Source organism: Pteropus vampyrus, unplaced genomic scaffold (assembly GCF_000151845.1).
Source record: "Pteropus vampyrus isolate Shadow unplaced genomic scaffold, Pvam_2.0 Scaffold155, whole genome shotgun sequence".
NCBI lineage: Eukaryota > Metazoa > Chordata > Mammalia > Chiroptera > Pteropodidae > Pteropus > Pteropus vampyrus.
In genome coordinates, this window is record NW_011888936.1 from 1969300 (window position 1) to 1986991 (window position 17692).

Here is a 17692-nt window from a genome sequence, read left to right on the forward strand (position 1 = left end):
CTTAAGAGTCGCACTTAACTACTGACATCTAGAATAGAAGGACACGATTGACCTTGGACAAGTTCATTAATCCTGTTTTACCTCAGTGGTTCTATTTGTAAAAATAGAGATAATGCTTCTTCTATTAGAATGCAATTGTTGGACAAGACCATCTCTTAAGGTCCTTTCTTAATAGATGATAAAGTGATGAGAAATATAATTCAGTATTGTGTTATCATTCAATATTTGATGGTTAAGTGGACAGGTAGAGGGACCACATGCCTACTGAGCACTCCATATACGAGGCACCATCCAATGTTATAGTGTTAAATCTCATTGTAATTATGGAGTAGTAACATTAGCATATATTTAAGAATTTATAGAACAAAGCTAGAGACTCAAGCTCGTCTGATCCAAATGAGTGTTTTTTGTTGTTGTTAATGTTTGTTTTTTCACTGCACAATGTTGGAAAAATAAGATTAGAGAATCTACCACAAGTAAAAAAGAGGAAAGAGCTCAGGTGAACTTTGAGTGGAAAAAAACCATAAGGCTCTGTGCTTTCGCCATCTGGAGGGACTCTAAACTGTTCTAGTCCCATATTATTCTGAGTGTTCATTTTGGCACTCTAATTTCAAGGAAAACTTCAACTGGATCATTAAAACCAGGCATTCATTCAATAGATACTTGTGATTTTTTTCTGTTAGGTTGCAAACTTGCTTGTTTTCAGTATTTTCTCCTTAATCAATATTGCACTTTTAACTGTCTTGAGGGGATAAAATAAAACAAAAGACATTAGTGACAATATTCAGAGTTCCTTATATAGGGAGCAGTAGAACTGGAACCCAATTAATAGATATCTTTCAGTAATTTGGTTTAGTTTGGTTTGGTTTGGTTTGGTTTGGTTTGGTTTGGTTCCTATGTTCCACTTTACAGAGAAAAAAGATCACTAGAAAATAAGGGTATATCAGAGATTTAACCTCTGAATCAAAAAGGCAATTTTTAGAGTAAATCTCACTTTATATGCATTCAAGTTTCAATTAGCTATACCTTCTATATCTATATTTACTTGGCTGCGCAATGAGAATTCTTATCTTTAATCATGACCTTGGGGCACTGCAAGATAATCATTAAATGTATTCACTAAACTATACTTACTAGGGCAGAAAATTAGAATAGCATACTTCAGAAAGATTATTTTAAACAAAGGTTGAAATTTAAAAATGGTTTCCTAGTTAATCTTCAGTTAATTTTAAAAATTTTACTCTATCACACCACTGCAGTTTGTAGTGGCAGATAATATAAAATGAAAGGCATTTGTCTTCACATGATTAATTTTAGCAAACATTCATTCAATGCCAGGTATTTTGTTAGTTGTTAGAGTGTACGAAAATAAATATGAAATAGCCTTACCATATAGAACAGAGTTAGAAATCTAGAGCCCACAGACCAGGCCTGTGCTTGCATAGTCCATGAGCTAAGAATAGTTTTTACCCTTTTTTAACAGTTGTGGAAAAATTCAAACGAAGAAAAATATTTTGTGACATGTGAAACTTATATGAAATGCAAATTTCTGTCCATAAATAAAGTTTTATAGAAACACATCCACACTCATTTCTTTACATTTTATCTGTAGATGCTTTCACGCTAAGACGGCTGAGTTGAGCAATTGACACAAAGACCCTTTGGCCTGCAAAGTCCTCTACAGGAAAAGTTTGCCAACCTCCACTTGAGAAGCTCACAATCTATAGTGGAATACATATGCACTTAGTTTTCGTCATGTGGTTAGTGCTATAATAGAGGTATAGTAGCAGTGGGAAAAGTTATTCCGTCTATCTGTAGAAGTCTAAATTTAATGAGTATCTTTAATGACGCAAAGAAGTTGATGAAAGGATTCTAAGCAAAGACATGCTTAGAATGGGAACATAACATAGCAACAGAGAATAACAAAACCAGATTATGTCTGGGAGTTCTTAAAGAGTGTAAAAAGAAGGGGGACATGAGCTTAAGAAAGTACATGAAATCAGATTAGCTTTTCTGATTTGTTCAAAGATTCGGTGTCAACCTGCAGATGACCATCAAAGGTTTAAAGCAGAAGTGCTTGATCAGATCTAAGTTTTAAAAAGATACCACTAGCAGAAGGGTGGAGGCAGAAGGAGAAAGGAGAGAATAAAGGCAGAGAAACCAGATAAAGGGTATTGCAACAACCTAGGTTAGAGATAATAATCTGACGTAAGACAATCTATCACAGAAGGGTGGAGCGGAGTCCAGAAACACAAAAGTATTTCAGACATACTGGATTTGAAAAAGGAGAGAAAAGCATCAAGATGACATGATACTTGACTGAATCTCTGACCTGAGAAAAAATACTATCCAAATATGAGTATGTATTTTACATCCAGGGTGTAATACAACGATTGACTCTTTGTACCCAATAAGTATATGTTAAATGAATAAATCAATGAATGCCATGAAGCAAGATAGGAAATCAAGAAGAGTAGCTTTGATAGAAATGACTGGAGCTTTCCCACATCTCATGTCAGTGAGAACAGGATAACAAGCTCTGCTGTGGAGAAGTTAGTCTTGCAGTATCTGCCAACATCTGGGCAGAATGGTTAGTAAGGCATTTTGGAATCCAGGCCCAGTGCTTAGCTGAGAGACCCTGATGACCTGAAGGTTAGCAACACAGAGGCACTCAATGGACCCACAAAATGAATAAACATATTCCAGTTAATATATTTTTTTAAATACCATACTTGGATGCCTTTTCCTTTGTTAAACTGCAAAAGAGTCCTGTTTAAATTGAATAGGCGCTGTATATCTTCACAGCCTGGGTTCATTGTCTCATTAAAAAGATTTAACACTTATCCTGCTGCTACAGCCTTTTCAAAGCCCTAAATAAATCATGTAAGAAGGAAAAAAGGACGATATTAACTATATTCCAAAACAAGGTCCCCAACCCCCTAGCCACAGACCACTACCAGTCCGTGGCCCGTTAGGAACCAGGCTGCACATCAAGAGATGAGAGCCGAAGGAGCCAGCGAAGCTTCATTTGTATTCACAGCCGCTCCCCAGCACTAGCATCACCACCTCAGCTCCACCTCAGATCGTCGGGCATTAGATTCTCATAGGCGCACCAGTCTCTGGTGCCACAAAGGTCGGGGACTGCTACTCCAAAACATCTTTAAATGACTTAGTGTCTTCTACTATAATACTATAAAGCAAAAATTGTAGTTATCTTAGTAATCACACAATAACACCAACATCAAATTTTAAACTAAATTAAGAAAATAAAATGAATATATATGTAGGCCACTTAGAATTTGCTTTAAATATGATGTTAAGGATTCAGCAAACAGAAACAAAAATACTCGATCATATTGCAACTCTACACAAAAACCTGTTCCAGTCTACTGTTATTGGAAAGTGAAGCGGAACTCCAATTGCCCAAGGCCAAAGTGGTTGAGTGTGGGTCATCCGGCAAGGTGAAACCACAAGGCAGAAGACTGATAGGATTTGGTTTCCTTCTCCCATTGTATGACAATTGGGAGTGTTTGGGAAACACGGCATTATGAAAATTGAAACATATTTTGAGACTGCTGGACTTCCTGGTCTTTAATTCAATAGTGTGATTGTACATTTTCAAGAGAAGGTTACTATTTGATATGTTTTCTAAACTTATTTGACCGCAAAGTAATTTTGTTCAAAGTATCTAATAGAACCAGTCCACAGTGGAACCCACTTTAGGAAACAATACACTAATTATCTCCAAGAACTATATACCTCTTCGTAGGCAATTTTAACCACTGCCATCTTTCAATAACCAGTTATTTGCTAATGATGAGCAAATTTATATCTCTAATCAAGTTCTTTCCTGTGCTCCAGACATGTGTCTTATGGACATTACCATTGGAATATCCTGCAAGCACTGAAAAAAACTACATGTCATATATTGAAAGCTGAAATCAACATTTCCATCTATGCTTCTTTCCACCTTACCTCTGCCGCCCCCCCCAACACACATTCACAATCACATATAGCCTTCTCCTGAGTACTCACGATCTCAAGAAATATTACTATCATATGGCTAGTTGCTTAGACAAGAAATCTGGGAGAAATCTTTGAGTTATTTTTCTTCCTCATCACTGATATGCATTCACCAAAGCCTCAGGTGATTGCCTCTGAAATATCTCTTAATTCAAGTCCCTTCTCACAAGCCCTACCATCCTGATTCAAGCAATGACCTCTAATACATCTCCAGTCTTGCCTCCTCTAAAGCCTTTCTTCATGACATAGACAGAGGTTACATACAATTGTCAAAACTGATGGCAATGAAACACTCACGATGTGTGCATTCCATTTTATGTAAATGATACTTCAATAAATATTTCAGTAGCTTGATACCAAGTAATTCAGGTACTTTAAATAAGAGATTAGTTAGTTACTGATTCTCTAATGTAAATCATTGCTGAAATAATCATTTTGATTAATGAATTGAATGAATCACCTAAAATTCTGCTGTCATGAATCAGTGATCTTCTCATGGTTGTAAGTGCCAATAAAACTCAAACAAGTCAGATCGGTACATGCCTAATAAAAAGTAAACACACATGTAAACTTCAGTGCTGTTAGGTAAGATTACTCAGGACAAATATTTTATCTCCAAGGTAGAGCCAGAGTTGGCTCAAAAACCACAACATGGTGCCCCCAGAGCTGCCTTTTCACCAGTTTAAGAAGGGAAGATCTAGGAAGTACAGACAGAATTTTGCCCCTATATCACATTCTATTATATATTTAGAAAAAGACCCTATAAATTGTCTCAAAGATGATAGAGAAAACACAGGCCTTTTTTCCACAAATCCCTTTTTTAAAAAAAATCCACATCTTTAACCCTGATACCGTCAAACACATAGGAGGGAAAAATCTACCACATTTCCAAAAGAACTAAATATTTTTCCTTTACTCTGAATTCCTTTAAAGTTCATTTATTCAAAAACCAAAAAGGCAAAATATAAGCGTGATATTAGTTAAAAGGCTATATCCAAAACAGAAATAAAAATGGCCTCAACAAGTTATAAGTTTAGTTTCCTCATGCAAGAGTCCCCAGGGAAGATTCCAGGGCTGGTATGTATGCTCCAGAGTCCTGAGAATCCAGGATTTTTTTATTCTGCTAGTTCTGCCAACTTCAGCAGACAGCTTCCATCTATCTTTTGGTCCAATGGCAACTTTAACTCTTACCATCTGTGATGATTAATTTTTATGTATCAGCTTGACTGGACCACAGGATGCTTAGACATTTGGTCAAACATTATTCTGGGTGTGTCTATGAGGGTGTGTTTGAATGAGATTAACACTTGAGTCAGTAGACTGAGTAAAGCAGATAGCTCTCCCTAATGTAGGTGGCCTTCACTCAATCAGTTGAAGGCCTGAACAGAACAAAAGGCTGATCCTCCTGAAAATAAGAAAGAATGCCTCCCTATCTGATGGTCTTGGAACTGGGACATCAGTCTTTTCCTGCCTCGAGTCTCAGACTTATGCTGGAACTTACATTTTGGGGCCACCCTGGTTCTCAGGCCTTCCAAATCAAATTGAAACTATACCATTGGTTCTCCTGGGTCTCTAGCTTGCCAACTGAAGATTGAGCTATGTCAACCTCCATAACTGTGTGAGCCAATTACTTATAATAAATCTCTCTTTTTCTCTTTTTTTCTCTTTCTCTTTTTTCGCACGCGCGCGCGCACGCACACACACACACACACACACACACACACACACACTCCACACCCTTTTGGTTCTGTTTCCCTGGAGAACCCAGAATAATACAGATTTTGATACCAAGAGTGATTCCAGAGGAACAGAATTTTAAAGATGAGTTTTCTGAATTCTTAATGGAGTTTCTGGAATTGACTATCTAATCTGATTAGATTTAAAGATGCTAATTACTCTTTCTAGTAGTAAAGAGGGCACTGATAATCAATGGACTGATCTGGCAATAGAGATACAAAAAAAATATCCCCATTGGATACTCTTAATCAACCACTGATAAGAAGCAAGGAGCTAGGTGGCTGTGTATATGATACTTTTGAACATTTTTTGGAAATGTTTAAATATAGTAAGTTTGCCTGGTTGTTCCTAATGTCACTGGACAAAGTGGTAAAAGCAAAGAAATGAGCTCAGGGATTCGAATTCCCAGCTTGAGTGCTGCATAAATGACTTCAAAGCTTCTCTGTGTGCCTGTAAAAGAACTTTATCTCCTATAGCCACCAGGGTGCAGATCACTGAATATCAAACACAGAATCTTATTCTGTGACTGGCTGAATTACAATGCAAGTTGAACTCCCAGCCTCACAGGGTATCTCTGTTAAAGTAAAAGTATTGATCGGGAAAGAATAGGATCTTGTAAATTGGAATTGGGATGTGTGGGGAGACCGCCATGAAACTGAGGTCCTCATTCTGATGAGTCTTCTTTGCCAGTAGAGGCAGCCTCCTCAGCTCTGTCTGAGAGCATTAATCCTTCATGCCCTGAGAAAACTGTAATGGTGTGATGGACCCACATGAGGCTGGTGCCATAAAAGACAACCCTGATTCTCAGAACCCACTCCCACCCACCCCCTTCCCCACTCTTCTTTGCTTTTACATGTATAGCTAGACTCTAGTCCCAGCAGGCTCCTCACAGTGAGATACAAAGCGTGACCCAGGAGGATGTAGGCTATTCTCCAAAAGAACTCATTGACTCTTCTAATTGACAGAAATCTGAGGAACATGTATGGGAATGGATATTGAGGGTGTGGAATAATGGTGAAAGGAACATAAATTTTGATCAAGCTAAATTTATCATTATGGGCTCGTTAAGCTGAGATTCTGCATTTAATGTTGCAGCTCAGGGAGTTAGGAAGAGTTTTAACCATTTGGTTCGTTGACTGAAACATGGACAAAAAGGTGCCCCACAGTGAGTAAATTAGAAATGCTAGATTTGCCTTGGTTTAATGTAGAAGAAGGGAGTGAAAGGCTTAGAGAGATTGAAATATTTTCTCACACCACAACTGTGAGAAAAATTTGTGAGGGGAGCCTAGCATCCTTGAAGAGCTTTGCAATCACTCTTTTCTTTAGGCCAGAAACAAATTTCTGCAGTCACTGAACTGTGAAACCCAATGCGATGGGAATAACTGAATCCAAGGGGGGCAGGGGTCAAGTGGCAGCACTCCACTGCCAGAGGGGAGGTGGGTATGGCTACCCCAGTGGACGGCAGAGTTAAGCAGCAATCAAAATCTGACTTGGGTATCTCCATGGCATTGGCCACTCGAACATGGTATTCCTAGAAGTGAAATAGAAAGCTTACTAAATTCTTACTCACTCTGTATAAGCAGAAAAGTTCCAGGTCAGGTGAACAAAAATCTAACCTGAATCATAAAAACAAAGTCATACCTCTCAATCAATTCCCGGACTTGAGCCAATTTACAGACCCAAAGTCCCTTGAGAAAGGACCCTGGTAAACTGCTAAATATTTATACTGTTAATTTTTCTTCCAGTCTTCCCTGAAGGGAACTACAGCCTTTTACTAGGGTAACTGTGCCTTTCAGGAACTACTGGGCACTGGTTCTTAGAGATCCAGTCATTCTAAGTCATTCCAACACTCATTCTAAGAGATCCAAAACATCATTGTGGCTCACCATCAGAAAAGAGGCTTATGCCCAAAGTTCACAGAAGGAAGGAAATAATAAAAATTAAAGCAGAATTAAATGAAATTGAGAACAAAAAGACAATGGAAAATAATGCAACAAAGAGCTGGTTCTTTGAGAAGATTAATAAAATTGACAAACCCCTGGCTAGACTCATTAAGAGAAAAAAGATAAAAGACACAAATAAACAAAATCATAAATGAAAGAGACGTTATGACAGATACCACAGAAATACAAAGGATCATACAAGAATACTGTGAAATACTATATGCCATCAAATTCAGTAACTTAGAAGAAATGGGCAAGTTCTTAGAAATATACAGCTTTCTTAGACTGAATCACAAAGAGCTGGAAAATCTAAACAGACTGATCAACAGTAAGGAAATTGAAACAATCATCAAAAACCTACCAAAAAGTAAAAGTCCAGGACCAGATGTCTTCACTAGTAAATTCTACCAAACAGTCAAAGATGATTTAATATCTGTCCTTCTCGAACTTTTTCCAAAAATTGAAAAAGATGCAATACTTCCTAACTCATTTTTATGAGGCCAATATTACCCTGATACCAAAACCTGGTAAGAATAACACAAACAGAAAACGACAAACCAATATCTCTGAAGAATACAGAGAATGCAAAAATCTAAACAAAATACTAGCAAATCAAATACAACAATACATTGAAAAGATTATACATCACAATCAAGTGGGATTCATTCTAAGAGCACAAGGATGGTTCAACATACACACATCAATGTGATAAACCACATAAACAAAACAAAGATAAAAATCATATGATCTTATTAATAGATTCAGAAAAACATTTGACAAGATACGGCATCCATTTATGATTAAAAGACTTAATAAAATGGGTATAGAAGGAAAGTACCTCAACATAATAAAGTCCATATATGACAAACCCTCACTTAATATCATACTTAATAGTGAAAAACTGAAATCTTTTCCTCTAAGATCAGGAACAAGACAAGGACGCCTAGTCTCACCACTTTTATTCAATATAGTATTGGAAGCCCTAGCTAGAGCAATCGGGCAAGAAAAATAAAAGACATCTAAATTAGAAATGAAAAAGTCAAATTGTCACATTTTGCAGATGACGTGATTCTATATGTATAGAAAACACTAAATATTCCACCAAAAACTATTAGAAACAATAAACAAATACAGTAAAGTTGTAGGATACAAAATCAACGTACAAAAATCCATTGCATTCCTATACACTAACCATGAAATTTCAGAAAAAAGAAATGAAAAAAACAATTCCTTTTTCAATTGCAACAAAAAGAATAAACTACCTAAGAATAAACTTTAAGCATGTAAAGAAACTATACACTGAAAACTACAAGACATTATTAAAAGAAATTGAACAAGACACAAAGAAATGGAAAGATATTCTGTGTTCATGGGTTGGAAGAATCAACATAGTTAAAATAGCCATATTACCCAAAGCAATATACAGATTTAATGCAATCTCCATCAAAATCTCAATGGCGTTTTTAAAAGAAATAAAACAAACAAACAAAAAAATCATCAGATTTGTATGGAATCACAAAAGATCTTGAATAACCAAAGCGATCCTGAGAAAAAAAGAACGAAGCCAGAGGTATCACACTGTCTGACTTCAAATTATACTACAAAGCAACAATAATCAAAACAGCATGGTATTGGCAGAAAAACAGACACACTGACCAATGGAACAGAATTGAGAGCCCAGAAATAAACCTACATAAATATGGACAAATAATTTTCTACAAACAAGCCAAAAATACATAATGGAGAAAAGAAAGGCTCTTCAATAAATGGGGCTGGGAAAATTGAAAAGCCACATGCAAAAGAATGAAACTAGGCTACTATCTGTCGCCATACACCAAAATTAACTCACAATGGACCAAAGACCTAAATGTAAGACCTGAAACAATAAACTGCACTGAAGAAAATGTAGGCACTAAATTTATGGACCTTGATTTTAGAGAGGATTTTATGAATTTGACCTCAAGGCAAGGGAAGTAAAAGTAAAAATAAATGAATGAGACTATATCAAACTAAAAATTCTTCTGGATAGCAACAGAAACCATCAACAAAACAAAGAAGCAACCAACTGAGTGAGAAAAGATATTTGCAAACAACTCTCTGATAAGGAGCTAATATCTAAAATATATAAAGAACTTATACAATTCAACAATAAAATATCTAATTAAAAAATAGGCAGAGGACCTGAACAGACACCTCTCCAAAGAAGACATGCAAATGGCCAAGAGACATATGAAAAGATCCTCAACTTAAACTAGCTATTAGGTATGAGTTTGAGGGTTTATTCCTTTTATCAATTCTAGAAAAATTTCTACCACTATCTCTTTAAATATTGCCTTACCCTCATTTTATCTCATAATATATAGCAATCTTTCTTTATTTTTCAAGACACTGAACCTACTTAAGCATTTTTTTTATAATGTCTAGAAAACAAAGGTTATCATATAGTTTTACTACATAAAAATATTTGTTGCTTATTCATTTCTTCAATATTATTATGGAACGCAAACTAAATAGGAATGTGTTAGACCCTCACTAGATACTGAATATACATTGTTGAACAGGAAAGCACAGTCCCTATCCTCAAAGAATTTAAAATCTAGATTACTCAAAATGGAATAGCATAAAAATAATAAAATATTTGTTCTCAGGGATTTTAAGGAATAGGATACCTGTCATTTATTTATCATTTACTAGGTGCCAGTCGTCATGCTAATCATTTAAATATATTATCACATTTATCAGTACATGAAAACTCCAAACGTCTTAGACATACAATTTTTTTATATTCTAGGCTCCAGTCTAGAATACTTAAATAAAAATATACTTAAATAAAAAGGAATTCATATCTTGGCTCACCCAAATGAAACTGCAGGATACCAAGGACAATGAGCAAATCTTAAAATGAGCAAAAGAGTAACAGTTTTTTCTTTAAAAAAAAAAAAAAGAGTAAAAGACGTATTATTTAAACAAGAGCAACAATTACCTGCTGACTTATTAATGCAATAATAGAAGTCAGAAATCAGAAATGACTGTTAACCTAGAATTCTCAATGAAGCATTCAAGACATTTTTAGACACAGGTGAGACAAAAATGTACCTCCAAATAAACCTACTGTAGTAGATATTGTAAAGGTGTCCTTCGGGAATAAAGACAATAATCCCAAGAGAAAGATGTGAGATAAGAAAAAAACAGTAAACAAAGATATTGTCAAATACGTGAGTAAATTTAAACAAATGTTGACTATATAAAATAACAAAATAGTGTCTAAATTATGATGGGGTTAGGGAGAAAGATTGATTCTTGAAGAGGAATGATTAGTGTTAATCTTTTCAAGATCATTGTATTTTTTCGAAGATGGTAGAGATATTAATTACACATTTTGTTGAAATGCCTCGTTAATCACCAAAATAATAGAAATAGGTTGGTAAATGGTAAAAGGAGAAAGTGAGAAAAAAATTTCAAACAATCCAAAGGAAGTCAAGAAGCAAGCGGAAAGAAATATAGAAAAAATAGAAAGTATAGTATACGACAGTAGAGATGAATTTCAGTGTGTCAGTCATCCAATTTAAAAACAGAGATTAACAAATCAAATTCTTTAAAAATTTAGTTCTATGCTTTTTACAAGGGAAACATCTAAAATATAAGAACATAAAAATGTGAAGGCAGAGGAATAAAGTTATATAAAATATTAGCGAAAAGAAAGTGATAATATCAGAGAAAGGTGACTTTATGGCAAAAAGAATAACTAGAGATAAAAATGATAAAAGGCTTAATTCACCAGAAATAACATTTTAAAACTCATAAACATTTAATTGCATCTTCAAAATATACAAGGAAAAATTGACAAACCTGCATTACCTTGGGAGATTTAACATATTTGTCAATAACTGACACATCAAAAATGCAAAGTAACTCATATATATAGATTCGAACAGAATTAAGTTTGATAATGGACTTGTAAAGAACTGTGTCCATCAACTTGACGATACATTATCTCCAAACACATATGGAATATTTCCATAAACTGTCAAAGTAATTTGAACATAAAGCAAATTTAATTGAATTTCAAAGAATTACTAAACCAAAACAACCAAACAAAACATATATTTAAGAATTTTAAAATAAATTTTAAATAAGGCATGGGCAGGCCCTGGGTGCTCCAGGCCCGCCGAGTGCACCGGGGGTGCCAGGCCTCAGGTGAGCCAGGCCCCGGGTGAGCCAGGCCCCAGGTGCACGCCAGGAGCGTGTGGGAGGAGATGCTGAGGCTTCAGAGATCCACTTCTTAAGGGGAAATGGCAACATCCATGGGTCAGGGGTAGAAGGGAGGGGGAATCAAAGAGGGGGGAAAAATAATAATAAAATAAAATAAGGCATGTGTCCAAGAAGAAAATATGATGGAAATTAGAAAACATTTAAAACTCAATGATTAAAAAAATACTACATGTGAAAACTCATTAGATACAGCTAAAATAATACCAGAGGAAAATCTATAACCTTAAATGCTTATGTTAGAAGAGTTAAAAATTAAAGTGCTAGTATCCAATACAAGAAATTTAGGAAATAAGAAAAAGTTAATGATAATAAAAAATAAATAAAAATTTTCAAATAATTTAAAAGTTAATACGATCAACAAATCCAAAATTGATTCTTTGAACAACAACAACAAAAAAATTAACAATCTCAAAGATCGAACTTGAAAAAAAGAGAGAGATCTAAATTAGCGATATGAGAAATAGAGGAGGAACATTATTAAAGACGAAGCAGGTAGTTTTCAATAGATTATAAGAGCATATGATCATTTTAATTCTAAAATGATCTTGAATGCAACTGGGGAGCAGAGGGGTTTGAGATATTACTTCCCCTTCGAATGCCCTGTGAGAAGATAACACAGCTATGTTCATAGTTTATATAATCAAAGGATCAGGGATCAGATCATCAGATGTCCTTTCAAATAAATTCGAGTTGAATTCCTACGGACTGTAGCTATGGTCACTGTTCACCTTCTCATAGTTAGTTTGTTCTCAAGAGCAAACTAAACCTTTTTCTATCTTATTAATGTCAAAGCTGCCAAAAAGAAAACCCAAGGAAAACATGTCCTTCTTTTAAGAGTATCAGATTGATGAGGCGGCAACATTACCATTACGGCCATTATTCTACTTACAGACATACAGATAGAGATGGAGTTGGAGATAGAGAATGAGTGAGATTTCTTTTTGTTCTTTCTGTCAATTTTTTCTCTGTTTTTTTTTCTGTTGTGACAACTATACTCTTAAGCCAAAATGAATTTATAATTGATATGATTCTATTCTAATAGAAATAATAAAAATTACAGCTCAGTTTACGTCTACTCTTTGCTGAAAAGTAGGTCACTATCGAAACTGTATTTCCTTTCAAACAAAGTATTGTAAAGTTGCTCAGCTAACTTTTTATTAAGTTAAAAACACATTATTCATTTTATTTAAATGCATGATTAAATCTTTTGTACAAACTCTATAAATAAATATTGAAAACCGAAGAAAAAAGACAACGGTTTGACACAGCTTTTCACTTAATGAACTTATTTTACAAGTTTATATACAGTCATCTTGGCAAACATTTATCCTTCTTCCTTTCAGATGAAAATCTGCCACTTATAGCCATGGGAGCTTCCTGGACAGGAGAGTTTCTGGAGTGTCTGATACAAACAAGATAGGATTTAGCTCAGTTTATAGATTAAAGTGAATATGACATGGAGGCAGGTGGGCTAAAGAGGGACTGAGGCCACAGTATAGCTGCACCTGGGGACACAGTATGTTATAAGGACATGCCCTGAAGTCAGGGTTCCATGTCCAGCTCTGTTTCTTATTAGAAGCTCTATAACCATACTATGCTTCAGTTCCCCCATCTGGAAAATGAGGATAATAATAATACCTACTGTATAAAATATTGGAAGGACCAAATGACATAGACATGTAAACTCTGGGCATAGTGTGTCATATATGAACATTCATTCAATAAATATCTACCATTATTATTAGTAATATCATCAGAATCATCTTGTAAACCAGTCTGGACCTAGCAGATGGTCACATGGTGAATACTGTAGAAATGGGTCATACCTAAGTAGCTGTGTCTCTCCTATTCTAGATGAAATATGCCTAGTATCATTGACCGTACTTGATTAACATGGTCACATAGATATGTCTTAAGCAATATGTATTCAAGTGGCATGATATTTTTTATGAGATTCTTTATCTAAAGACTTTTTATGAAGGAGTGAAATTCTTCTAATTATAACCTAGTTTAGAGGATGATAATTTGAGGGGGATGCTGTTATCTGACACCTGCTGTTCCTAACTTAGCTTCCTTCTGCTGAGGCTGCCTCCTGAGTCATCATTGAGCAGGGTCAGTTGGGAAATTCTCATGAATACAAGGATATGGGAAACAAAATCCATCTTGTCTGACAACCTTGACAGATATGGTACAAAACTGCAAAGAATTCTCGAATAAAATTTCAGCAGAATCTATATAAAGAAATGGAGATGATAAAGCTAACAAGTTGTAGATGCAACAATAATTCAAGAATTCTTTCCTTCCTACACAAGAGAAAACATTTTAATGTTAAAGCACCTTCTTCCCTACCCTTATCATCACCACCCACAGCACTCCAGAAAGACTAGCCCAAGACTTTGTGTGAGATGAGGGGCTTGGGGGCTGTGGCAGAGAACTCCTCCTAAGGACTAAACACAGGAATTCAGCCCAGTCCTGTCCCTGCTGCAAGAAAGAAATTGGGAGGGTGGGGAGTGGAGCATGATAAAATATCAATATCAGTATCAATATAAAACATATGCACATATACAAAGAAAAAAACTCAAAATGCCTGACAGTTTTCAAAGATTCTCAAGGATTAGACCTCCCATCTACCAACAGACACCATTACCAAAATAAATCCTTCAACTGAAATTTGAAAAATATGTATTCTCAGGCATGGTTCCCTTAATTTCCATCTGTCCCTTTTCCATCACTTTAGAGACGGCCTTTGAAAAAAATATTCACACCAACCAAAGGAAATCAGTAAGCTCTTTGAGTTCAACATCTGTGCTAAAATGCGTTTGGCCAACTGCAATCTTTGATATCTTAGGTGCATAATAACTATTCTTAGGTTACTTAACATATCCACCCACTTCAAAATCTATCATTTCAGCCACTGAGCAGTGGTGGCTGAGAAGCGGTGTCATGGAAAGCTCTGGAGGGGAGACATCACTACTCCAAGAGGGTACGTTTGCCCTACCAGGACCCTCACTAGAGGACAGTGGGCTGAGTGTTGTGACCATACAGGTAAGACAAAGACACAAAACGGGGAGCATACATCAGATTAGAGGAAGTTTAGAGTGTGGGGATGGATCAGAAAAAAAAATGATGAGAAAAAAGTCTTGCTGAAGCTATCGACTCCCACCCTGCCTCCACAAACAATTTCTGTTAGTGCCCTTCCTTCTACCCGGTCTTGGAGGAATCACTTCCCAGTCCCAAAACCTCCCCTAAATATTGTCTTTTGCCTATCGTTACAGCCTAGAAAATATTGTTTTTCCTTCCCTAAACTTCTAGGGCTAAATTTAGACATTTCTCACTCCCACATATACTATTACTACACATCAGGCTCTGTGTTAATTGGGATTATAAAATTCTAGTAAGGACTTATTTGACATATATATGCAATGCCCAGACATATCAATACATAAATTCAATTATTGGAGAAAGAAAATAATATATCTTGCAATTTAAAGTTTTATCTCTCTTGTAGATTTCTTGCTATGGTACAGAAAATAGAATTTCAGAAATTTCAAAATTATTATTAGGTATAAATAGATTAGAAATTCTCTACCTTGGCCCAACACCTATTAACATGTTGCCATTCACTTAATAATTTGAACAAACTCTAAGTCTTAGCTTTACTACTTCTTGCAGGTAGTCAAACAAGAACTTATTTTCACTCCAACTTTTTGATGCTTTTAAAGAAGCATTTCAACGCAATTTAGATGAATAAGGCAAAAGGCCATAAACATTTTTCGCGAAAAACTCCATTTTCTCAAAATCTACAGTACAATGAAAATGTCATTGTAATTAGGCCCTAGAACTTTTTCTTTTTAAACACAATTTCATAAAATCTAGCTGTAATGAGAAAGAAATCATTATTAGATTTGGTTTTCTTTGGACATTTTACCGAAAGCCTTGTGTTCTTTCCCCATTCACAATTTCATGGGAGGGGGAGGCAGAGTAGAAGTTCCTTCGGCATTTATCTGATTTCATGCCTGCCTCTGGGTAAGAATGAAATTCTTTACATTATGTCTGTGCAAAATTATAAAGGCTGTTGCTAATTGTTTTTATGATCTTCCATACCTGCTTTGTATTTTAAGGAAAAGGATAGGAAGATTTAATTCATCTGAAAAAATCAAGTTTGTGTGTTTTTTATTTACCTTAGAATTTTACTCTGCAAAAGCTTACTGCTATTTTTGTTTCCCAGGATATGTTCTAGCAGTGTACTCTAATACCCAAAGATCAGATTGTCATAAACTATGTAAATTAATTTCAGGGGGCTAAGGTTGTATTTGACTAGAAATAGTCCTATTGGATATGTTTGATGCTTCAAAACACGTACACCACCACCCCACCCCAGCCAGAAAATTCTTCCAACAATAAGCTCTCAGCATATTCTGAAATAAAAGATGCAAATTAGGAGAGTGCATTAATTAAAATAAATGGATATAGAAATATATGGGCTTCTCTTAATTATAATTTATGGGAAATATTTTATTAAAAACTTAGAGACACACCTATTAGCCTGGCTATTATTTAAAAAAAGAACAGAAAATAATAAATGTTTGCAAGAATGTGGAGAAATTAGAACCCTTGTCCACTGAAGTTGGGAATATAAAATGGTGCGGCAACTATAAAAAATAGTTTGGTGGTGGTTCCTCAAAAAGTTAAACATAAAATTATCATATGATTCAGCAATTCTACTGCTGGGTACAAACCCCCAAAAATTGAAAGCAGGAACCAAACAGATGTTCATAGCAGCATTATTTACTATAACCAAAAGGTGGTAATAACCCAAATGTCCATCAAGAGATGAAAGAATAAATAAAACATGATGTCTACCTACAGTGAAAAATCATTCAGCCTTAAAAATTAATGGGATTCTGACACGTGCTACAACATGGATGAATCTTGAAAACACTATGCTAAGTGAAACAAGGTAGACACAAAAAGACAAATGCACTTCAATGAGGCATTAGGATAGTCAAATTCATTGAGACATAAAATAGAATAGAAGTTATCAGATCCTGGGGGAGAGGAGAATGGGGAGTCATTGTTTAATGGGTGCAGAGTGTCTGTTCTAGGTGATGAAAAAGTCCTGGAATTGAATAGTGGTGACGGTTGCACAACATTGTGAATGCACTTAATGCCACTGAATTACACACTTAAAAATGATTAAAAGGAGTCTGAATGTGCCCGATCTCATCTGACTTTGAAAACTTAACAGGGTCGGGCCTGGTTAGTACTTGGATGGGAGATCACCTAGGAAGACCAGGTGCTGTAGGCATTAAAAAATTTTTTTTAATTAAAAAAAAGATTAAAATGGTGAATTATATTTTATGTATATTTTACCACAATAAAAAAATTAAATGACTTTTTAAAACGTAAAGGAATGCAATACAATTTATTCAAAATTAAGCGAAATGAAATATACATCGCTAATCTCTTCTGCTGTTGTGTGGAGAAAGGATGAAAGAAGGAAGCTGGAAAGAATCAATGTTAGACACAGGCTAGCCTACGATCACAGACCCTGTAAAGTCAAAACGTCTCCTCGGAAGATCAGTCAAAGCTACAACAATGTCAATAGAAAATAACTTTTTTGATTGACTAAATATTGCACTTTCCAGGCAATTGTTACATTGTCTGAAATATACAGCTTAAGGATTAAAAAATTTGTGCTCTTACTCTGAGACACA